General features: G+C 46.5%; 1 pseudogene; it reads left to right on the plus strand.

Annotated features, from left to right (window-relative positions):
• Positions 1–5,540, plus strand: part of LOC135533684 (G-protein coupled receptor family C group 5 member B-like) — a 6,023-nt pseudogene extending 483 nt beyond the window's left edge.
• The last annotated feature ends 1,176 nt before the right edge of the window (positions 5,541–6,716 follow it).

Consider the following 6,716-nt stretch of genomic DNA (forward strand, 5'->3'; position numbering starts at 1 on the left):
GATATCGACTATGTGGGACTAGAGATGTGACCTCTTTATTTTTCCGAAGTCATGACAGTTATTAAGTAACCTAACGGAACATTCGACTAATCTCTCAAGGTGAGTTCAGTTCACAATAATTGAACAAATTAATATTTGAAGGATTAATATGCACAGTAGTTGTATGGATTATTGTTGTTTTTGGTGTCAGATGACTGATAGCTTAATTATAACTTTTTGATAGCCCCTATCGTAGCCCCGCCCCGGGCCATGACACTTTCAAAAAAAGTGCTTTCTTCCAATGTTGAACTGTGTGTGTCGGTGTGTTTGTGTGTGTGCGTGCACTTGTCACTCAGCCTGTGTTGTGAAAACCCAGCGCTATGTAGGCCAACCCACTTGGCTGCGAGTTACTATGGGAACCGTGGCCCTGGCTGGCACAGGCTGAGTGGGCTGCTGAGGGCCATGCTGTGTATGTGTGTGTGCATGTGTGTGTGTGTGTGTGTGTGCGCGTGCGTGCGTGTGTGTATGAGCATCCAAGCAGTTAGAGATTGAGAAAGGACATTACATAATAATGATATATTTGTGAAATGAAAGATGTACCAGGAACAGTTAGTTCCCTCTAGCAGAAACTCATCCCACTGTCTCTTGTGGTCCAACACTGAATGATACAATGACTAAACAAGTGATAGCAAGAGACAGGCCATTTTGGTGCTGTGTTGTTGACATGATTCAGTAACAACGTTTTGCTTCTCTCTCCCTCCCTCTTCTTCTTCTTAATTTCTCTCTATCTCAGATGGCCCTCAGTCCCGTCCTTCTCTTTCTCCTCTCTCTGATTGGCTGCGGCCACTCCCAGGATGACATCATCAACCCCGGCCTGGCCCCTCCCCCTCCTCTGGGTTGCGGTGTGAACGTGGACCCCTTCTACCGGACGTTGTGTGACCTGGAGTCTGTGTGGGGGGTGGTGTTGGAGGCCGTGGCCTGTGGTGGAGCCATCACCTCCCTGGTCCTCTCCGTGGTTCTCCTAGCCAAGCGCCACTCTATCCTTGACCCAGATCGGCGCTCCGGCCTGGGTCCTCTTCTCCTCCTGCTGGCCTCCCTCTTGGTTCTCTTCTCTCTGTCCCTGGTCTTCCTGGTGGGGCGTAACGAGGCCCTGTGTGTGGTCCGCCGGGTCCTCTGGGGCCCCCTGTTCGCCCTGTGCTTCTCCTGCCTCCTGGCCCAGGCGGTGCGGTTGAAGAGGCTGGTGTCTGGAAAGTCTAGCCCCAAAGGGAGCTCCCTGGCTGGGCTTGGTATGGCCCTGGCCCTGGTCCAGGGGATCATCTCTGGAGAGTGGCTGCTGCTGACAGTGGTGAGGGAGGGCCACGGGGCCTGCGACTACCCACCGGTAGACTTTGCCCTGGTTTGCAGCTACGCCCTGGGGCTGCTCCTGACGGCGCTGTGCCTCTCCCTGGCTGTGGTGCTGTGTGGAGGGGAAGGGGGAGAGGACGAGGCAGAGGAGGGGAGTGACGGAGGGTGCGGCGGCGTTGGAAGTGCAATGCCGTATGGCTCTTCCTGTCCTGCCTGGCGTCCCTGTTGCTATGGGTCTCCTGGCTTGTGCTCTATCTCTATGGCGATGCAGCGTTGAGGGGGGCGCGGTTGGGTGGCGGGGAAGGGCGTCGAAAGGACTGGGATGAGCCGGTGTTGGCAGTTGCCTTGGTGGCGCAAGGTTGGATCCTCCTGTTATTTCACGCTATCCCAGAAGCCCACCTGTGTCTGAGGGACCCGCCGGTCCCCAACCAGCAGGACTACTTTCACACCAGCCAGCCCCTACAGCCCTGCTTCCAACAGGAGGTGCCATTACCCACACACACCCTCACACACAGGCCCTGCGCAGATAACCAGACCTACTCTATCGAGGAACACAGCGCAGGTACACTGTGTGTGTGTGTGTGTGTGTGTTGGTTGTGTGAAAGGCTACGTGTGGGTTTGCAAATGTTTGTGTACATGCAAAAGATTTAAGTCTAAATAGAATGATTGTCTACAGAAAAAAACGAACTAACGATTAACTAGTAACATCCCCTTGATTTGTGTTTGCTCTCTCCCTGGGTCGAGTCTCAGCACTGAGAGGTGGGTCGTACCATAATGGACATGGGGGGATGCGTCCTGGGATCCCCTTCAGAGGCCACATGTACCAGCCCACTGAGATGGCCCTGGTGATGAACGGAGGAACGGTTAGTGTGTCATATCTCTCACACACACACAAACACCCATGTTCATATTATATTTAAGCAATAAGGCCCGGGGGGGTGTGGTATATGGCCAATATACCATGGCTAAGGGCTGTTCTTAGGAACGGCGCAAACATTGGCCATATACCACAAACCCCAGAGGTGCCTTATTGCTATTATAAACTGGTTACCCATGTAGTTAGAGCAGTAAAAATACATGTTTTGTCATACCCGTGGTATATGGTCTGATATACCCTGGCTGTGAGCCAATCAGCATTCAGGGCTTAAACCACCCAGTTTATAATATTTTATTATTACATATTAACTCAACTACCTCTTACCCCAGTACACTGACTCGGTACCGGTGCACATTGTATATAGCCTGTACAGTGGGGCAAAAAAGTATTTAGTCAGCCACCAATTGTGCAAGTTCTCCCACTTAAAAAGATGAAAGAGGTCTGTAATTTTCAACATAGGTGCACTTCATTTATGACAGACAAAATGAGAAAAAAAATCCAGAAAATCACATTGTAGGATTTTTAATGAATTTATTTGCAAATTATGGTGGAAAATAAGTATTTGGTCAATAACAAAAGTTTATCTCAATACTTTGTTATATACCCTTTGTTGGCAATGACAGAGGTCAAACGTTTTCTGTAAGTCTTCACAAGGTTTTCACACACTGTTGCTGGTATTTTGGCCCATTCCTCCATGCAGCTCTCCTCCAGAGCAGTGATGTTTTGGGGCTGTTGCTGGGCAACATGGACTTTCAACTCCCTCCAAAGATCTATGGGGTTGAGATCTGGAGACTGGCTAGGCCACTCCAGGACCTTGAAATGCTTCTTACGAAGCCACTCCTTCGTTGCCCGGGCAGTGTGTTTGGGATCATTGTCATGCTGAAAGACCCAGCCACGTTTCATCTTCAATGCCATAGCTGATGGAAGGAGGTATTCACTCAAAATCTCACGATACATGGCCCCATTCATTCTTTCCTTTACACGGATCAGTCGTCCTGGTCCATTTGCAGAAAAACAGCCCCAAAGCATGATGTTTCCACCCCCATGCTTCACAGTAGGTATGGTGTTCTTTGGATGCAACTCAGTATTCTTTGTCCTCCAAACACGACGAGTTGAGTTTTTACCAAAAGGTTTTATCTTGGTTTCATCTGACCATATGACATTCTCCCAATCTTCTTCTGGATCATCCAAATGCTCTCTAGCAAACTTCAGACAGGCCTGTACTGGCTTAAGCAGAGGACACGTCTGGCACTGCAGGATTTGAGTCCTTGGCGGCGTAGTGTGTTACTGATGTTAGGCTTTGTTACTTTGGTCCCAGCTCTCTGCAGGTCATTCACTAGGTCCCCCGTGTGGTTCTGGGATTTAGTCTTCCCAGCCTGATGCAGGTCTACAATTTTGTTTCTGGTGTCCTTTGACAGCTCTTTGGTCTTGGCCATAGTGGAGTTTGGAGTGTGACTGTTTGAGGTTGTGGACAGGTGTCTTTTATACTGATAACAAGTTCAAACAGGTGCCATTAATACAGGTAACGAGTGGAGGACAGAGGAGCCTCTTAAAGAAGAAGTTACAGGTCTGTGAGAAAGAAATCTTGCTTATTTGTAGGTGACCAAATACGTATTTTCCACCATAATTTGCAAATAAATTCATTAAAAATCCTACAATGTGATTTTCTGTTGTTTTTTTCTTCTCATTTTGTCTGTCATAGTTGAAGTGTACCTATGATGAAAAGTACAGGCCTCTCTCATCTTTTTAAGTGGGAGAACTTGCACAATTGGTGGTTGACTAAATACTTTTTTGCCCCACTGTATACAGCATCGTTGCTGTTATTTTATTGTCTTACTATTTTCTTTTTATCTATTTGCAAATGTTCTTACTTTTTAACTGCATTGTTGGGAAAGGGAACATAAGTAAACATTTCATGGTAAAGTCTACACCTGTTGTATTCATGTGACAAATAACATTTGATTTGATTTAACACATACACACATACACACACACACACCCTAACCACTTGTCTGTCTGTAACAGATGCCTACCGCTCCGGTGAACTACACAGGGAGACAGCTGTGGTGAGAGGAGAACCTTGGAACCGGTCTCCACGGCAACACGGCATATTATGGTGCCGGAATGCTCCGGAATGTTTCCAATGTCACTCATAACCCCATCAATGCCTCTACCTCACCTCACCATTGACTGTACAAAGCACTGCAACAAGGAATTTACCCATAGCCACAGATCTAGGATCAGCTCACACTAACTTTTTTTATACACTTTGGTCATTGAGAGGAAAAGGGAAAAACTGATTTGAGATCAGTGCTCACAAGAAATGTCATTCCAAAGACATTGCCTGCCCCGTCTTAACCCATGCAGATTGGAATATATCCCCATTGATGATGATGAACGTCAAGCTCGCTCAGTGAACAGTTATCGGCTGGTCCTAATGGCACCGGCTCTGGTCAAAAGTAGTGCACTACATAGGAATAGAGTTCCATTTGGGATACAGAGATACAGACGTCTGTTTTTCTGTTAAATATTTTTAGCTTTTCTGTTTTGTTGTTTTAAAAAGGGGGGGAAGCCTATATGACACACCAGGTACAGGAGAACAGTGGTCACGTCACAAAGAGAACTCTATTGCCTATAAAGTGCACTAGTGTTGGCCAGAGCCGTATGGTTCTGGTTCTGGTTGAAGCACTGCATTATAAGGAATAGGTCTCCATTCTGGAGGCATTCAGTATTTATGTAAATTCCATCCATCCACCGTGCTCACTAACCTCGCCTGCCCACTCATGTTCTCTACAGACTCTGTGTGACGAGTCTCAAATGGCATTCTATTTCCTATTTAGTGCGCTAATTTGGACCAGGATCCAAAGGGTTCTAAAGTAGTGCGCTGTGTGGGGAATGGGGTGCCATTTGGGATGCGGAACACTAAGAGTTGCTCCTATTGATGATGCTTATGACTCTATTAGATGTGTTGGGACACGTAAACAAGTGTTTTTTCTAAGACTCTCAGCTTTGTGTTCGGTCCACCAGAGTTGTTGTGATCAAGCACTTTATTATTAAGCTAATCTCTGCTGTCACTATTTGGGATATAACGTACGTGTGGCATATTTCTATGGTGAATGTTATGATGGTGAAATTGAATTTATTATTGGTGTCACAAACGAGTACTGTATTTCTTTGGTGTGGTTCTATGATATCAGTAGTTTTGTTATGGGGTTGTTGTAACACATTTTGAGAGTTTTTAACAGGGAGTGCAATATCAGTATGATTATATGGCAGAATATACAGTATATGAATTAATGGTAGGATCTGTACCTCATACTAAAGTTATATATTTCAGAGACTTCTTCTTTGCTCTTTGCGTGTTTTATCTCCCAACACCTGAACAGTGAGACAACCCCTTGTCCTTGATTGGACTAATCTGCTGCCTCTTAATCCCTATGGTGCTCTAACCTTGGAATTACCCATTTAGGGAAACTGATAGGGGGGATTGGTATTTGTGGCTTTACTGTGACCAATCGTGTACTCCTGTATAAGTCTATTATATTATCATCCTATGTCCTGATACAGAGGAGGGCTTGGTTGCATGTCTCTTAAACACAATTCTCACGCAAAACTCAATTAAATAAAATATAGATTAAACTGTTTGGATCGACATAATATTGAGGTGTCTGTCGAAGGCTTTGTAGCATGTAAATTTGAAGGCAGAAACATTTCTATATTAAACTGTTTGGAAGGTTTATTTTGCTTGAATCTAAAATGACAGATTGTTTGCTTTTTAACATGATATGCCTTGCGGCAGCCGTGTTGTCGTGGTAATGATAGTATGTAGCATGGAAAGCCTAAAACAGAAAAGGTTCCAAATCTTGTAGGCTTAGGGCTTCTATCTATCTCTGGTAAAAGCCACTGGCACGGTAAGTGACAGTTCTAATAAGCTACAGGCTTTGCTAGTGAGCATCCTGAATGGCATCCTGGTCAAAAGTAGTCCACTATATAGGGAATAGAATGCCATACTGGACACACACAACGTAACGGCTAGGCTACAGCACCCTAACGCCCTCTGCTGTGGGTTACAGAGTCTCTTTGGGTCAGCCAACGTAACGGCTAGGCTACAGCACCCTAACGCCCTCTGCTGTTGGTTACAGAGTCTCTTTGGGTCAGCTAACGTAACGGCTAGGCTACAGCACCCTAACGCCCTCTGCTGTGGGTTACAGAGTCTCTTTGGGTCAGCCAACGTAACGGCTAGGCTACAGCACCCTAACGCCCTCTGCTGTTGGTTACAGAGTCTCTTTGGGTCAGCCAACGGCTAGGCTACAGCACCCTAACGCCCTCTGCTGTTGGTTACAGAGTCTCTTTGGGTCAGCCAACGGCTAGGCTACAGCACCCTAACACCCTCTGCTGTTGATTACAGAGTCTCTTTGGGTCAGCCAACGGCTAGGCTACAGCACCCTAACGCCCTCTGCTGTTGGTTACAGAGTCTCTTTGGGTCAGCCAACGTAACGGCTAGGCTACAGCACCC

This window comes from Oncorhynchus masou, chromosome 5 (assembly GCF_036934945.1).
Source record: "Oncorhynchus masou masou isolate Uvic2021 chromosome 5, UVic_Omas_1.1, whole genome shotgun sequence".
In the NCBI taxonomy this organism is placed as follows: domain Eukaryota; kingdom Metazoa; phylum Chordata; class Actinopteri; order Salmoniformes; family Salmonidae; genus Oncorhynchus; species Oncorhynchus masou.